Below are 16696 nucleotides of genomic sequence, written 5' to 3'. Positions count from 1 at the left end.
GAAGGTGGGGAGTGGGGGAGAGTCGTGACCGTAAAATATGCCCAGATTGTGACAGAGGATTCCTCCCCACTCTGTGCCCCTCCAGACTTCCAATCTCAGCAAAGAAGGAAAGAAACTTAGTCAGCAGAGGCCAGGGCTTTGAGGAAATAGACTGGGAACCAGGGAGGGGAGGAGGCAATGGAAGAAGTGGGGGGGGGCGGGGAGCTACAAAGCAGCAGAAATACTGTGAGGTCACAGTCCTGAGACAGTCTTCACCCAAAGACTTAGGTTTAATTAGAATATTACAAACAGTTCCGCTCCCCAACACCTTACCACCATACCAGTAGCTTTCTAGTACAGTAACAGTGGATTGCAGCTAAAAGAACTGCCAAGATACAGACTCTCAGAAGTGGATTACAAAGAGGGGGGCCAAGTCAAGAGAGGAGACAAAGACACCAAAGGAATTCAAAGCCTTTGGTGACTTATAACTACAGCAGATGTTAAACACAGCTTAATCCTAGCCACATTGATACAAATTCTCCAATGAAAGATCTACTTACCTCAATTCCTATTATCTAATAACAATGTGTCTAGTTTAAAAAAAAAATCACAAGGCATGCAACAAACAAAAAACTACTCTCTGAAGAGACACAGCAGTCATCAGAAGCAGACTCAGATATAACAGATGTGGGAATGATCAGAGAATTGAAAATAACCATGGTTAATAATTTAGGGCTATAAGGATAAAAGTAGCATACAAAAGTAGATGAGTAAAGTATGGGGCACCTGGGTGGCTCAGTCAGTTGAGTGTCTGACTCTGAATTTCGGCTCAGGTCATGATCCCAGGGATGTGGGAGTGAGCTCCGCATGGAGCTTACTTAAGATTCTCTCTCCCTGTACCCCTCTCCCACCTCGCCCCACTCTGTCTCTCAAATTAAAAAAAAAAAAAATAGGCAAGGTAGACGGAAAGATGGAAACTCCAAGAGTGAAAAGTGAATGCTAGAGAAAGAAATTTGGTAACAGAAATGAAGAATGCTCCTCAGGAAACTTTAAGTAGCTGGGAAAAGAATCAAGAAGTGTGAAGATAGGTCAATAGAGACTTCCTACACTGAAATGCAAAGAGAAAAAGAAACATTTAAAAAAATAGAACATCCAAGAACTGTGAGACACTATCCCAAGGTATACATATGTATTCATAATTGAGAAATCAGAAGTGGAAGAGGAAAGGGAACAGAAGAAAAATTTAAAGTAGTAATGGCCAAGAACTTTCCAAAATTAAAGACAGACACCAAGCCACAGACCCATGAAACTCAGATGATACCAACAGAATAAATTTTAAAAGCAAAAACAAAAAGCCACACAAATATTTAGTCATATTACCATTCAAACTGCAAAAAGTTAAAGATGAAATCTTGAAAGAAGATGGGGAAATGAAAAAATATGTGTAGTGTTACCTCTAGAAAACAAAGACTTGTCATCGGAACACATGTAAGCAAAAGAAAGTGGAGTGAACTATTTAGAAGGAGAAAGCATCAACCTTGAATTCTTTTTTTTTTCTTTCCTCTTTTCCACCTTGAATTCAATATGCAGCAAAATTACTTTGGAGAAAAAGAGACAAATTTTTTTCTCAGATAAACAAATACTGAGGGAAATCATTGATAACAGACTCACCCTTCTTCAAGAAATGTTAAGAGTTCTTGGGGCGCCTGGGTGCACTTGGTTGAGTGTCTGACTTTGGCTCAGGTCATGATCTCTGGTTCAGTTCGTGAGTTCAAGCCCCGCATCCGGCTCTATGCTGACAGCTTGGAGCCTGGAGCCTGCTTTGGATTCTGTGTCTCCCTCCTTCTCTGCTGTCTCTCTCTCTCTCTCTCTCTCTCTCTCTCTCTCTCTCTCAAGAATAAATATTTAAAAAGAAGTAGAAGAAAAGAAATATTAAGAGTTCTTTAGGCAAGAGGAAGATGATATGGATCAGAAACTTGGATTTATATAAAGTATCACATAAAGAGAAAGAATAAATGTTTTAAAAATCCTTATTTTTCTTTTTTTTTTAATTTTTTTTTCAACGTTTATTTATTTTTGGGACAGAGAGAGACAGAGCATGAACGGGGGAGGGGCAGAGAGAGAGGGAGACACAGAATCGGAAACAGGCTCCAGGCTCTGAGCCATCAGCCCAGAGCCCGACGCGGGGCTCGAACTCGCAGACCGCGAGATCGTGACCTGGCTGAAGTCGGACGCTTAACCGACTGCGCCACCCAGGCGCCCCAAAAATCCTTATTTTTCTTATTCTTCGTTGATCTATAAGACAACCGTTTAAAGCGGTAATCGTAACAATGTCATTGGTATTTGGAAAAATATAATGAATATCAGCAATTTCACAAGGGATAGGAGGGAGAAATTGGGAATATTCTGTTACAAACTGACTATACTGCATGCTAAGTTATAGTGGTATTTGAAGGTGGACTTTGATTAAAAATGTGTATTTTACACTAGAGAAACCAATAACATTTTTTAAATAAGTGTAATTGATATGCTTAGGAAAGATAAAAATGGAATCATAAAAAATGCTCACTTAAAACCAGGAAAGGCAGAAATGAGAAAAAAGAAAAATCAAATGCAATGAATAAAAAGCAGTTGCAAACAAGAGAGCATTAGTCCATCTGTATCAATAATTACTTTAAATGCGACTGGTTTAAATATACCAATTTAAGATTCAATTTCTAAATTTCAGAGTTTGGTTCTTTTTCCTGCTGCACGTGGTATTTTGAATTGGAAATACTTTAGAGAGCCAAGTAAGAGTTCTAAAGCTAGGAAACCCAAATCCCAGTTTCCTCCCAACTGGCCACAATCTAGCCATTATATTTAATAAACTTTCTAAACATTTTTATGCATCATCAGTTCCTTTTTATTTTCAGTAGACTGAACTTCAGCAGCTGTGCTTTGTATATTTTGTTTGTATTCAAATAGATGCAGTTTATTTAATACATTTATTACTTACAATTAATTTTAAATTAATGAAATAGATATAATTTCTTTAATTTATTACTAGTTACTACTTACTTTTAGCTTTTCCTAGGAGTGACTTCTTTCTACCTGGGCAACTCTCAAAAGAAATCTTGAAATAAGACACTAGTCGAAGTCTAGAGACTGGTAACACCTGTATTTAAGAATAATTACTCTAGGAAATGATCCAGAAGCATTTATAGAAACAGTTTTAGAAATTGAGCAAAGTCTGTGTGGCTTTGGCTCCGGGTTTCTTCCCCTCCCCGCACTTCCTCTCCCAGACTCTGCCCCCCGCCCCTCCCAGGGCAGGGGACAGAATAGAGCAGTGGTTCTCATCTTCCTCAGCCAGACTAAAGCAGGAGAGAGGTTGGGAAGCGATCGCTGTCACCCAGCTTCCCTGGTGTTCCTGGGGTTCTGCTCATGTGACAGTCTCCAAATGTATCCACTTCACTCATGAGTAAAAGCAACATTTTTGTCTTAATCAATCTTTAATTGTCTCAACATATGAGAGTTAGGCTACACTGTGCCAAAAATACACCATTGAGCCATAGACTGAGGCAGCTCTAACAGCATCTAGTACAATGTGTCTCTCCACCTTTTTAATAAAGGAAATTCAAGCAGTATGGGTGGAATTCTTGATGGAACAAATTGAACATAAGGTTGTTCTACAATAACAATGTGTAGAACAAATAGAACACCAGTAAATGCCGTTAAGATTATGGATTCTGCTACTGTGATGTTAATTCGTGTATTTAATGGATACCATCTCATGGTTGAGAAACTTCAATTAAGAGGAAAATCCAAATGAATTTTAGGTGACATTCGCCAATGCTCCTAAGAGTATAGAAGAGAGCCTGATAAGCATGTTTATTTGCATGTCTCTTACTGTTTTCCAATTTATGCCTTCCAGTAGTTTTGTACAATAACAAAGAACACTACCCCACAGTTAAATAAATGATGAACATTTAGCTGGAGAGCCTTGCAGGAACAGAGCTTATGACATGAACATGGAACACTACCTTCTGGGATATTATAAAGGAAAAAAAAAAGTCATTGAATTAGCTATACAAATTTGCCTCTGTATCTCACTTGACAAAAATCACATTTATCTAAAAATTTTCTCTTTACACAGAGAAAGTTTCTTATTGATGCATGAGAAATTATGAGTTAAGGCTTTGGAGTGGCCTTGAACATGAGAAGCACTGGAGTAGCTGTGCATTTGATGTGTGATTTACTGGGGTGACTGTCACAGGATGCCCACAAGAGTTCTAGATCCTTCACTCTAAAAAAGCAAGGCTGAGAATGCTGGTTAGGCAGAATGATGAGGCAATAAAACCAATCATACAGAGAAAGATGGGGAAACAGATTGGCTGGAGCCTGAGCAGCTTGGACCATAAGATAACCTTGAGGAGACAAGTTATCGACTGAGATAATAGAATGGAAAGACAGAACGACATCTTGGGACCTTGTATCTTTGTGAAGCTGTTATATCATCTCTAGACTGTGTAATATTGGATTTCTTTCCTATGTGGAAATATCTCTTAAGCCATTGTTTTTGGAGCTTTTCTGTAGTATACAACCCAATCTATACATGCAGATTTTAATTTAGAGCTGACAAGCATGGCAATAGGAACATAAAAATATACCAGAAGGTCAGCTGCTATTCCCATGAAATTTTCTATATAATGAGAAACATAGATAAATTTATCACAATAGTAATAGTAGTAATAATAATGAAATGTGAAAGTGTTAGTTTGTGCTTGTCTGGGAAATTCTTTATCTTCTTCACTTCTGAATGATAATCTTACTGGGAAGAGTATTCGTAAGTAGATTTTTCCTTTCGGCTCTTTGAATATGCCCTGCCGCTCCCATCTGGCTTGCAAAGTTTCTGCTGACAAATCTGCTCATGGACTTATGTGGTTTCCTTATATGTAACTACTTGCTTTTCTATTGCTGCTTTTAAGATTCTCTCTTTATCTTTGACTTGACATTTTAAGTGTCTTGGTGTGGTTCTCTTTGGGTACATCTTATTTGAAACACCCTGAGCCTCTTGGACCTGGGTGTCTGTTTCCTTAACTAAATTAGGGAAGTTTTCTGCCATTATGTCTCCACAAATAGTTGTTCTGCCCCTTTTTCCTTCTCTTCTCCTTCTGGGACCCCTATAATGCCATGTTGTTATGCTTGATGTTGTTCTAGAGGTCCCTTAAGTTATCTACATTTTTTTTAATTCTCTCTTTTCAGTACTCTGTCTGGATGAGTCCCAATGCCCTCTCTTCCAGGTGGCTGATCCATTCTGCTGCTTCATTTCGTCTTTTGTTGAACCCTCTGGTGTATTTTTTCAGGTCAGTTATTATATTCTTCAGCTCTGTGGCTTCTGTTTGGTACCGACTTATGTTTTCTGTCTCTTTGTTGAGGAATATCACTGTGTTCGTCCATTCTTGTACGACATTTGGTGAGCATCTTTATGACCATTACTTCTTTCTCATGTAGGTTATTTTTCTTCATATCATTAAGGTATTTTTTTGAGGTCTTATCTTGTGCTTGCTTTTCAAACATATCGCTCTCTTTCTTCATTTTGCTTGACTCCGTGTTGTTTCCATATACAAGGCAAAACAGCTATCTCTCTCACTCTTGAAGGGGTGGCCTCGTGTAGGTGATTCATTCAACCTTGCCCTGGCTCTTGGTTGCCTCATGGACCTTGATGACTGTCTAAGCTACCTGACTTATTTTTTGTATGTCCAGTTGTTTTGTTGAGGGTATGCCAAGACCTGTCAGTGATCAAAGGGGAGGAATCTCATTTAGCACCTAATTTCAGGCTGATTGGAAGCCAGACCCTCAAGCAGCAGCATTTAAAGTGCAAATATATGGGACATCTGGGTGGCTCAGTCGATTAAGCATCCAACTTCAGCTCAGGTCATGATCTCACAGTTCATGGGTTCGAGCTCCACGTCAGGCTCTGTGCTAACAGCATGGAGCCTGGAGCCCGCTTCGGATTCTGTGTCTCCCTCTCTCTCTGCCCCTCCCCCACTCACGCTCTGTCTCTCTCTCAAAAGTAAATAAATATTAAAAATAAAATTTAAAAAATAAAGTATGTAAATATATACAGTGTCATGGGCCCCCAATTGTAAACCCTGCTGACCTCCAGACCAGGAGATCAGGAGGTGTCCCCTACGTGACACTTGGCAAAAATCAGGCTCCAGACAAGTACATAAGGCCCTTTATGGGAAGTCTCACTGAGCTATAGTGAGCCATGGATAGTGTCTCCCTGCTTATGTTTCCTGGGAGTGCCTCTTTAGCCTCTACATGTGTGGGAAACCTGAAGTGCGTCCCTGAGGCTGAAGCTCCAGGCTGAGTAAATTTCTGTCTGTGCAGTGTCCTGCTGGTGCTGGCCTACCAAGTACTGTCTTTCCAGCTTTGAAGGCACCATGCAGAGACACCAGTCTCTTGTCCACCAGGGTCAGGCGATCAAGGGGTGCCCCTTGTGTATACTTCTTTTACCTGCTGGCTTTAGCAAGGCTGCTGGAGGGTGTAGTGGGTGGGCCACTCACTGGCTTCGGAAAGGCAGTAGGAAAATGTCTTGACTACAAGTGCTTGTGGCTTCAACAATGCAGTAAGTGAGTACCTTGTCTGTTCACATGCACTGGCTTCAGGCTGGGAGTGGAAAAATGCCACAGCTATTTGGCTCACCAGCCCCAGCCAAGGAGCACAGGAGCGCCACAACCACCCACATTCTCCTGCCTTAGAGAGTGCCCCAACCGCTTTCCCTACCCATCCCAGCAAGAGGGTGGAAGAGTGCCATGCCCAAGCTCACCCCCCTGTGCTAGCAGACTACATGGAGTGTGCAACAATGGCATCTGCCAGAACCTCTGCCTCCGGGGATCATTTTTTTTTAATTTTTTTTAAATGTTTATTATTTACTTTTTGAGAGAGAGAGAGAGAGAGAAAACAGCATGGGCAGGGGAGGGGCAGAGAGAGAGAGAGATGCAGAATCAGAAGCAGGCTCCAGGCTCTGAGCTGTCAGCACAGAGCCCAATGCGGGGTTTGAACTCACAAACTGTGAGATCATGACCTGAGCTGAAGTCGGACGCTTAACCAACTGAGCTATCCAGATGCTCCAAGGGGGAGCATCTTAATTGTCCCCTGTACCTCCAGCTGAAACCTCCAGATCAACAGCTGACTCACCCTCACATATAATCTAGACATTTTTCAAACGCTGATGATGTTTTTCCACTGGGTCTAGGGGCGAGTGTGAGGGTACATGAGCCCTCCAAAAGGGGACTTTCGGTTTCCGATAGCACTTTGGGACCCCTGGTGTCAGCCCCACTGATTTTCCAAGCCAGGTGTCCCGAGGGCTCACCTCTCCAGTGCAGATTCCAGGAGCCAGGGCGCCCAGTGTGGGTCACCGTTTCTTTACTCTTCCGGCGAAAACACCTGTCTGGTGAGATTGCACCCTATTGTGTGTTGCTGCACCAGACTGTGTCTCTGCCTCTCATCCAATTTGATGTGGCACTTTTATTCTTTGTTGTTGAGAGCAGCCATCGGAGCATTCAGATCCTTTTCAGAAAGAAATAACCCATATGTAGCTGTAGATTTGGTGTGTCCCTGGGAGAAGGTGAGTTCAGGATCTTCCTACACTGCCATCTTTCTGCTTACGGTTTTAATTTTACATTGGAAGAGAATGGAAACAATCAGCTGGCAAATTTCGCCTCAGTATAAAAGTTAGAATTACAGGTCCCCAAAATCAGTGGTTGTCAATCAAAGCCTAGACACCGGGTGATCTGATGAATAATTTAAAACTGATTTATTAACTGTGTAGAAGTGAAGTTAATCGCGCAGGGAGACACAATGTCAGTTGCCAGCAATTTACTATGTTTTTGAAAATCATAGGCAGCAATTTACCAAAAAGATTAGGCCAGTTACTGTACACGTGTGGCATTTTCCTGATTTAAGATGTCACCCTGAAAGCTGTAAACTGACAACTGGAGTTTCGAATGAGGTTATAAAGTTTATGAAGAACTGCTTTTGCCTGAGAATGCCTGTATTTCTGTTCTGGTGATACCTGCATTCACACCTCCTGCTGGGATTAAACATGTGTATGCAAATGAGCACTGTCAGAGAGGGCAGTGCACCTTCTCTCGGAACCATTAAAAGCACCTTGCATGACTCAGTGCTCTAATGCACTAACTGGTCTGTGGTGATGGGCTTTTATTTCTTGGAGCTCACGTTAGTTCAGAGAAAACACTATGAATACATTTTATTGATTCCTCAACCATCCCAACAGATATAATTAATATAATTACTTTAATGCTGTGCCAGAATTATTATTTTTTAGTTGCTTTTCAAAAGGATATGGTAGGACCAAAGTAGAAAATTACCTTTGGATAGCACAGCAATAATTGCTATGGGCGAGATTCACAGAGGGCAGATAAAATTAGTGGACAGAACATTAAGGAGAGGTAAGTTATCTGCATAGATTCAGAGTATCTACCCCGAAACATTCACTGATGACTGTGTTGGTTTGGGCCTGTGTCTACAAATTCTTTGATATTCTCCTTCCCTTCAAGAGGTAAAACTTCATTTTTCCTTCCTTTCAGTGTGGACTGGATTTAGGATTTGCTCCCAAACAATAAGAGCACAGAAAGGGGAAAATGGCAACTTTACAGTGAAGAAATCTGTCAGACCGCACCTTACCCAAGTCACGCAGGTTACTATCACTAAGAAGAAGCCATGTTGGTATCATGTACCCCATGATGGGATGTGATGAGCAGGGTACTTCGCCACTGTGATATCCTTCCTCCAAATTCATAATCCTAGTGAAGTTATGAGGAAACATCAGAAAAATCCAGATGAATTCTGCAAAACACCCAGTATTCTTCAAAAGTCTCTATGCCGAGTTCATAAAAATCAAGTAAAGACTTAAAACACAGTCACAGATTGGTGCTGCAACTCAATGTAATAAATGAAATTTGATTTCCTAGATTGGATCCTAGAACAACAAAAAATTTTTAAAGCAGGTATCAGTGGAAAAATTAATGAAATACAAATAAAGGTCCATAGCTTAGTTAATAGAATTTTCCCAATGTTAGTTTTTTAGTTTTGAAAACTGTATCATGATTACGAAAGTTATTTACATCAGTAGAAACTAGGTGAGGGTATGTGAGAACCCTCTGTACTATCATTGCTTTAGAAGAAAGTAATCTTGCTGTATATTTAGATTTTTTTTTAGAGTTTACCTTTATTTATTAAATTTTTCAATATTTTGCTGGCAGTTTAAACCTTGTAAGCCAAGGTTCTTCTTGTAACTCCCACATTGAAATTGCATATGCCAGTAGATAATCATTTGAAATAAAAGTTAAAGTTTTGTTTTCCATATGAAAATAAGGCAACATAACCTTTTTATTTAGCAATAAAATTTACCTGAAGAGTGATACTTACAGCTTCTTCTGTCTTATACAGTGTAATATCAACTCTGACGATTTGTTTCAATAATTCTTTTCCTCTGTTTTCTTCGAAAAGGAAAAGAATGAAGACTGTTTAATACATTTTTTTAATCTCTGATCTCAGTTTTCAAGGGTAAAATGTAACACGGTAGATTTGATGATAGAAGTTGAACATTGAAGTGCTTTGTGAATAAAAATTGACATTAGACCATTATCCTGATTCTACTCAGGATTTTTTTTTTTGCTATTGCAAAAAGACACAACTATTTCTTTAAAACAAATCATCAGAATTGACATTTCACTATACAAGATGGATTATACCCGCAGATAAGTGGACAGATGAAACAAAAGTACAACATGAAAGTGAATGGGCTGGGGGCTTTTGGTCTACTTTTAAAACACTGTTTTGAAGACTGACAAATTCAGCTCTAAAATGTCTCAGCTGTCACTTTAATTTTGCCATGTAGGGCTCTTTAAGGCAGATTTCAGGTTGCACATTACCGGCATACCCTGTTACATAAAAGCCCAGCATGGTTTTGGAATGGCAACTGTTTTTTTCAATTTTTTCAAATAAATTTAATAATATACTACCAAGCCTCTATAATCATAGTTAATAAGTTTTTTTATGTTTATTTATTTTTAAGAGAGAGAGAGAGAGAGAGAGGCTGCCTATATTTCATGCCCAGGAAACTGAGTCTTCTTTATCAGAACATCTTTCAGGTGGTGCTCCTTTCACAAACACAATACCTTTTTCTTCTAAACAAACCAGCGTATTAATTTTTAAAAATATAAATTTTTAGGGGCACCTAGGTGGCTCGAGTGGTTAAGCGTCTGACTTCAGCTCAGATCATGATCTCATGTTCTGTGGGTTCGAGCCCCGCGTGGGGCTCTGTACTGACAGCTCAGAGCCTGGAGCCTGCTTCGAATTCTGTGTCTCCCTTTCTGTCTCTGTCCTTCCCCCGCTCATGCTTTCTCTCTCTCTCTCTCTCTCTCTCTCTCTCTCTCTCAAAAATAAATAAACATTAAAAATTTTTTTCTTAAATATATAAATTTTTAGTAGTTTTTGCACTTTATATATACATATGTTTGTACACATGTATGTGTGTATAGTATAATATATTGCTACCATATTTTTTATCCTAATTAGAAATTTCAATTAGGAATCAACTCTTAGAAAACACTAGTGTTCCCACCAAAATTCATTGTGAAATGCTGAGCCAAGATTTTTGTTGTTTGTTTGTTTTAATATTTATTTATTTTTGAAGTAGAGAGAGAGTGTGAGCGGGGGAGGAGCAGAGAGAGAGGGAGACAGAATCCGAGGCAGGCTCCACGCTCTGAGCTGTCAGCATGGAGCCCGATGCGGCGCTCGAACCCACGAACCATGAGATCATGACCAACTGAGCCACACAGGCACTCTGCTGAGCCAAGGTTTTAAGTGAAAATACCAAGCTTCCTTTTGAGTACATCAACACAATTTTTAAAGTGCTTTATTCTTTTCAGTTCTGTAGGTTTGAAAATATACTGTTAGATGGAAATGCAGTTTGAAAAACAGAGTATCCACTAATACAATTTTGGTACAAAATCTTTAATTAGAAGGTAGGATTTAAATGGCCCTGAAGGATTATGAAATTGAGAACAAATTCACACCCTTGTTGGAATGGAAATTTTACTCAAACTGAATTAAAACACATCCCTATCGGTTTTTTTCCGACCTGAGGGGAGGTGTTCCATCTCTAGCTCATTCTGCAGGAGGAGGCCAAGGACCTGAGGCAGAATGGCTGTCAGCTACAGGGACAGAGCAGGGCAGGCCCTGAAGGATTCTTCAGTGTAGGGTAGGGCCTGCCACTCGTGACTGCAGACCCTCACTCCATGGTCCAACATGGCTGACTGAGCAAGCCATCCAACCTCACTGAGCTTCAGTTTCTGCTTCTGTAAAAATTGGCTTAAACTTCACAGTGTTGCTGCGGGCATTATTTGAAGGGTGAGATTTAGTCAATCTTTATTATTCTTATTATATAATATTTTAGAAATTAAAAATGAAATTATCTCAAAGATATGCATTCCTACTCTTCTGATTCTCTATGTAATTACTTCTTAAGTTTTTTTTTTTGTTCTGTGTTTCTCTTACCAATTCCAGATCAAATAATTTGTCATCTTTAGCAACACAGGAATTCATATGCACATGCACTGACACACACAAACACATGTGCAACCACATCCTCATCCTGTGATTCTCTCCTTCCCTGCCAAGTAGTACTCAAGTAAATATCTTTCTGCCCTCAAAAGATGAAATATGCAGTGGTAAGCACCAACTTTTAAAGTATAAATCTTTCAGAAATTTTGAAAAGTCATGTCTTTAGCAGTTCAAAGAAAAATTCTCTTCCTGGATATAAAATCCTCTCTGTAAGACTAAATTTAAGTATATATAAATTGAATATATGTAAATACTCACCTATAAATTGAGCATATGTGAATATTTAAGACTAATTTGAGTATATGTAAATTACAGCTACCCATGTGATACCATTTTGATCGGTATCCTTCAGCAATTTCATTGACACTTGACTGAATGCTTTATCTCCCCCAGGACCTTTCCCATACATTAGATTGCACTTATAAAAGTATGGCTGACAAGTGCTAGAGAAATAAATTATTCGTACATCTTTCAGTGCATTGGTTTTCTAAATAAGAGGAAACTATGCCATGGCATAAATTCTGCTACAAAGGACTGCAAGAGAGAACTAAGTATGTAAGTCGTAAATGCATAGAGTATATTGATGATAGCTCTTGCCGGTGAATTGCACAACTGTTAGCAAATCTCATTGCTGCATTAGAGTAATTGAAACATAAAACTATACTCTTTCGCTTCTTTTAAGAAAATTTGATTTTTTGTAAGGAAGTGTATTCTTCATGTTGTATTCAAAAGTGCAGAATTTTCTATTTCATGCTCACACTGACAGAAATCAAGTTTTTTTAACAAAATATACTTCAGTACTTTATTGGGAAAGTATTATTTAAGGTTTCTTATTCTAGGGGTTTTTGTATGGCTCAATCTAAGCGTCTGACTTCAGCTCGGCTCATGATCTCTCGGTTTGTGGGTTCAAGCTCCGCATCAGGCTCTGTGATGATAGCTCAGAGCTTAGAGCCTCTTCAGATTCTGTATCTCCCTCTCTCTGTGTTCCTCTGCCTCTCGCACTCTGTCTCTCTCTCTCTCTCAAAAATAAATAAAGATTAAAATTTTTTTTTAATTTCTTATTCTACTGACGAATCTTTTAATGACAAAAATTAATAGCAGATAAAACCAGACATAAAACAAGTATATTTCCTCTTTCATGAGCAAGAGGTTTTGAAGAGCACCTCTGGGACTGCTCAAAGTTTCCCAGTAATTGTCACCTTTTTGCTACATGTGACAAGCAAGCTGGAGAGATGCCTGGCATTTCCTGCAATAGTATATGCATACAAATGAGCTTCGTATCTCAGCCAACTGTGCTGGGCCAGGTGGTTTCCACCCATATCCCACTCCACAGGAAAGCTGAAGTAGGAAGACACGTGTTAAGATCACAATGGAATGAACAATGGACTATGTGGGACCGGAGCTTCCCACATAGATGGGAAATAAAGACATCAACAAGCAGCAGGCCTCACAGAAAGTGTCCTGCATAACTGCATTTAGCGTATGTCCACTCTTCTTGTTCTTTGGATTCTTGTTATCTGAGTGCAGGTGGACTTCTAGGTCTTTCTGTTCCTACAAAGGGTGGGAATCCTATAGTTCCTGAGAGCCCATGGTGAATGCATTCTAGAGAATCAAGATGCATGACAGTGCATATAGAGCGGCAGAAACAGACCTTCCAAAGGTTGAGACTCAAGGGTTGGAGGAGTCGCTCTGGGGCCAGGGATCAAGGTCTTAATGTGTCAAACATGATGGTTAAGAAACAAAAAAAGGAGGTGAGGAACAAGAATGCATAGTGAAAGGGTCAGGTTTCCACAAGGTGAACTATGCCAACCATATTATGTAGAATCCTTAACCTTTCTTGCATTATAAATCCCATCCTGGAACAGCACAGAAAGGTACTTAGTGGTAGGTTTTATTCAGACTAAAGGGAATTGCCAAATACATTTCACTAACTACTGATGATACCATAATGTTTTTAAGTGGCAAGACACCACATAAAATAGTAATAATAAATTCTGTGTTTCAAAATTATGTAAAATCTCAGAAACATGTTTTTCTCCAGATAAGTGTACCATTATAGTGCTTAGCTACAATGTTTTTCTTTAAAACATTTTTTTAATGTTCATTTGTTTTTTGAGACAGATCATTAGTGGGGGAAGGGCAGAGAGAGAGGAGACATAGAATCCAAAGCAGGTTTCAGGCTCTGAGCTGTCAGCAAGGACTATGAAATGACCTGAGCCGAAGTTGGACGCTCAACCGACTCAGCCATCCAGGCGCCCCACTGACTGAGCCATCCAGGCACCCCAATGTTTTCGAGAAGCCTAGAAAATTTTTGAATCATTGTCCCATCCTAAAAGGAGCTAAAACCTTAGAAAAAGGTCACCTTGTTTCACAAAGTAATGATGGATGAGAAAGGATATTGGCTTAAAAAAAAAAAAAAAAAACAAATGACAGCAACAACAAAAACAAAATCTCATCCGAAATATTTTCTCACAATTATAATTTTAAAAAGGGCTTTTGTCCTCCATTCTACCTGTGGATCCATATTATATATTTAGGTCTTCCACACCTGAGTTGCAGGGGCCAGAGTTAAGGGGAGAGTAACTGGAAAGGAGAGACACAGAGTCAGACAGAGGTGAGATAGGCTATGAAATGTATTATTCATGTGTCAATTATATCCTCAGTGCAAAAGGGTTATCCTCTAAGTTGCCTGAAAGGATCTTCTGATCTTCAGGTAAGTGCATCTGGCTAACCCCCACTGTCACAGATTTATTAGATAGAGCAGAGCTAGAAAGTAGTGTAGCACCAAGCTCTGATTGCCAAAAATAACAATGCTCATTAATATTTCTGATATTGTTTTTTTTTTCTCAAGCCAGGACCCAAGTAGATACTTATTATGAAAGGTGGCCCAATTCTAATTTTTCCACAGCAGGCTGCTTGTCAAATGCTGCTGATTCTGCCCTCACTCCACAATCAAATGCTATCTGGCCAGTTTGCCTAAACTAAAGCCACTTTTCTGACAGAGACAATCACTGATGATTCAGATTCCCATAAATTTACATGAAGGATCATGGGTGTCCCATTATCCCCACATTCCGCTCAAAGACAGCATCTTTCTTCTTCATTCTTCCTTCTCCTTGGAAATCTCTTGACACTTCAGCGGTTCCAACACTCTTGCCCCTATAGCATGGAACAGGCTCATACTACCATTCGACTTGCTTAGAACTTGCCCTGGAGACATCAGCTACTTTGTTTGCATCAGTATGCTGTCCCCTGAAATCTCTGCCCTGCTATGTCACCTCCAGAGGCAAGAAAAACTTGCAGTCAGACTTCCACATTTCCTATTTAAGATGGCGCTTAAAGCCAAGGGATTTGATGAGATCACCTGTGACCTGAGGCTAGAGAGAAGAGAAAGAGACCATGGCTGGCCCTGGGAATTCTAGCACGCACAGGCTGGTTAGAGAGAGGGAAGCCACCGAAGGATGTGAAAAAGAGTTTGAGACAATGAAGCATGAGAAAAGCCAGGTGAGTGAGGTTACGGAAGAGGAAGAATGTTTAAAGAATGAGAGGTGTGGTGAACCAGGCCAAATTCTACTGGAGATTCTAATTAGGTAAGGAGGGAGAATTGCCCATTGGTTTTGACAGGACACAAAAGTCTGCTGTCTTCAACAGGAGCCCTGTCACAGTCCATGAGGAGTGGCACTCCCTAGCACTGAACGGAAGGAGGAACGGAAGAGGATTTGGAGACCGTGTTGCCAGTTCTGTTACCAAGGTAAATGGAAAAACGAAGCAGTAACTGAGGAGATAATAACCACTCAAGGGAGTGTTGGACCTTTGTTTTCTTTATTGAAATACAGGAAGTTGTCAATGGGAATGCTCCAATTGGGAGGGAAAAAAAAGGTTTTTGCAAGAGAGAGGGGATAATTGCAGAGATGGTCTTGAATGAATTGGAGGTGATGACGTCCAAAGAACAAGTTGAAGGATTTGACTCAGGCACAGGGATGTTCAAAAAGAGAGAAGGAACTATGGATGCAGAGGTAGTAATGAATTCAATTTGGTTATGGCAAGATGCTATGATTTTCTTCTGGTTGCTTTTATCTTTTTTGTATGCTGACTTGTGTCAACAAAGGAATCCGGTGGGTCCTTTCTGAAGATCCCTGAGGCAAGTCCAAGTTAGATATGTTTCTGTCCATCAAACTTGGTCTAGAGCATACAGAAGCATCCCTGTGACTGCTTCTAGTTTACTTCCTATGAATGTTATATCACAGTCTCTCAAATTTTTCTAACCCCCAACAACATGGTAGAAAAAGCCATAGACTTTGCCATAGGAATTGAAGAGAACACCTTTACTTTCTAGATGAAAGAAAACTCTAAATTAGATTATGGAATTATGCTAATTATTTTAGAGAATACTTGAAATACTTGATGAATTTGTTTGACTAATGTTCATAAAGACACGCGGTACTGCTGCATTTCTTTCTTCCTTTTTTTTTTTTTTTAATTTCAGGAATAGAATTTAGTGATTGATCACTTACATATAACACCCAGTGCTCATCCCAACAGGTGTCCTCCTAATGCTCATTGCCCATTTAGCCCATCCCCACCCACCTCCTCTCTAGCAACCCTCAGTTTGTTCTCTGTATTTAAGAGTCTCTTATGGGGGCACCTGGAGGTTCAGTCGGTTAAGTGTCCAACTTCAGCTCAGGTCATGATCTTACGGCTTGTGAGTTCAAGTCCCGCGTTGGGCTCTGTGCTGGCAGCTCAGAGCCTGGAGCCTGCTTCAGATTCTGTGTCTCTTTCTCTCTCTGCCTCTCTCTCTCTCTCTCTCTCTCTCTCTCTCTCTCTCTCTCTCTCAAAAATAAACAAAAACAAGTCTCTTATGGTTTGTCGCCCTCTTGGTTTTTATACTATTTTTGCTTCCCTTCCCCTATGTTCATCCATTTTGTTTCTTAAATTCCACATACGAGTGAAATAGTATATTTGTCTTTCTCTGAGTGACTCATTTCATTTAGCATAATACACTCTATTTCTATCCATGTTGTTGCAAATGGCAAGATTTCATTCTTTTTGATCACCAGGTAATATTCATTATATCTATATATAT

General features: G+C 39.8%; 1 long non-coding RNA gene across 1 annotated transcript in view; it reads left to right on the top strand.

Annotated features, from left to right (window-relative positions):
- The window catches only part of LOC122496055, a 30399-nt gene extending 14547 nt beyond the window's left edge, over positions 1-15852 (top strand). The window contains exons 2-3 of the long non-coding RNA XR_006300660.1: positions 8574-8683; positions 15265-15852. This is a non-coding gene — a long non-coding RNA (uncharacterized LOC122496055). The remainder of the gene's footprint in view (positions 1-8573; positions 8684-15264) is intronic.
- The last annotated feature ends 844 nt before the right edge of the window (positions 15853-16696 follow it).

The sequence above is a fragment of the Prionailurus bengalensis genome, chromosome F2 (genome assembly GCF_016509475.1).
Source record: "Prionailurus bengalensis isolate Pbe53 chromosome F2, Fcat_Pben_1.1_paternal_pri, whole genome shotgun sequence".
Classification (NCBI taxonomy): domain Eukaryota; kingdom Metazoa; phylum Chordata; class Mammalia; order Carnivora; family Felidae; genus Prionailurus; species Prionailurus bengalensis.
The sequence above is the reverse complement of the archived record's forward strand: the minus strand, read 5'-3'. Positions and strand labels throughout refer to the sequence as shown.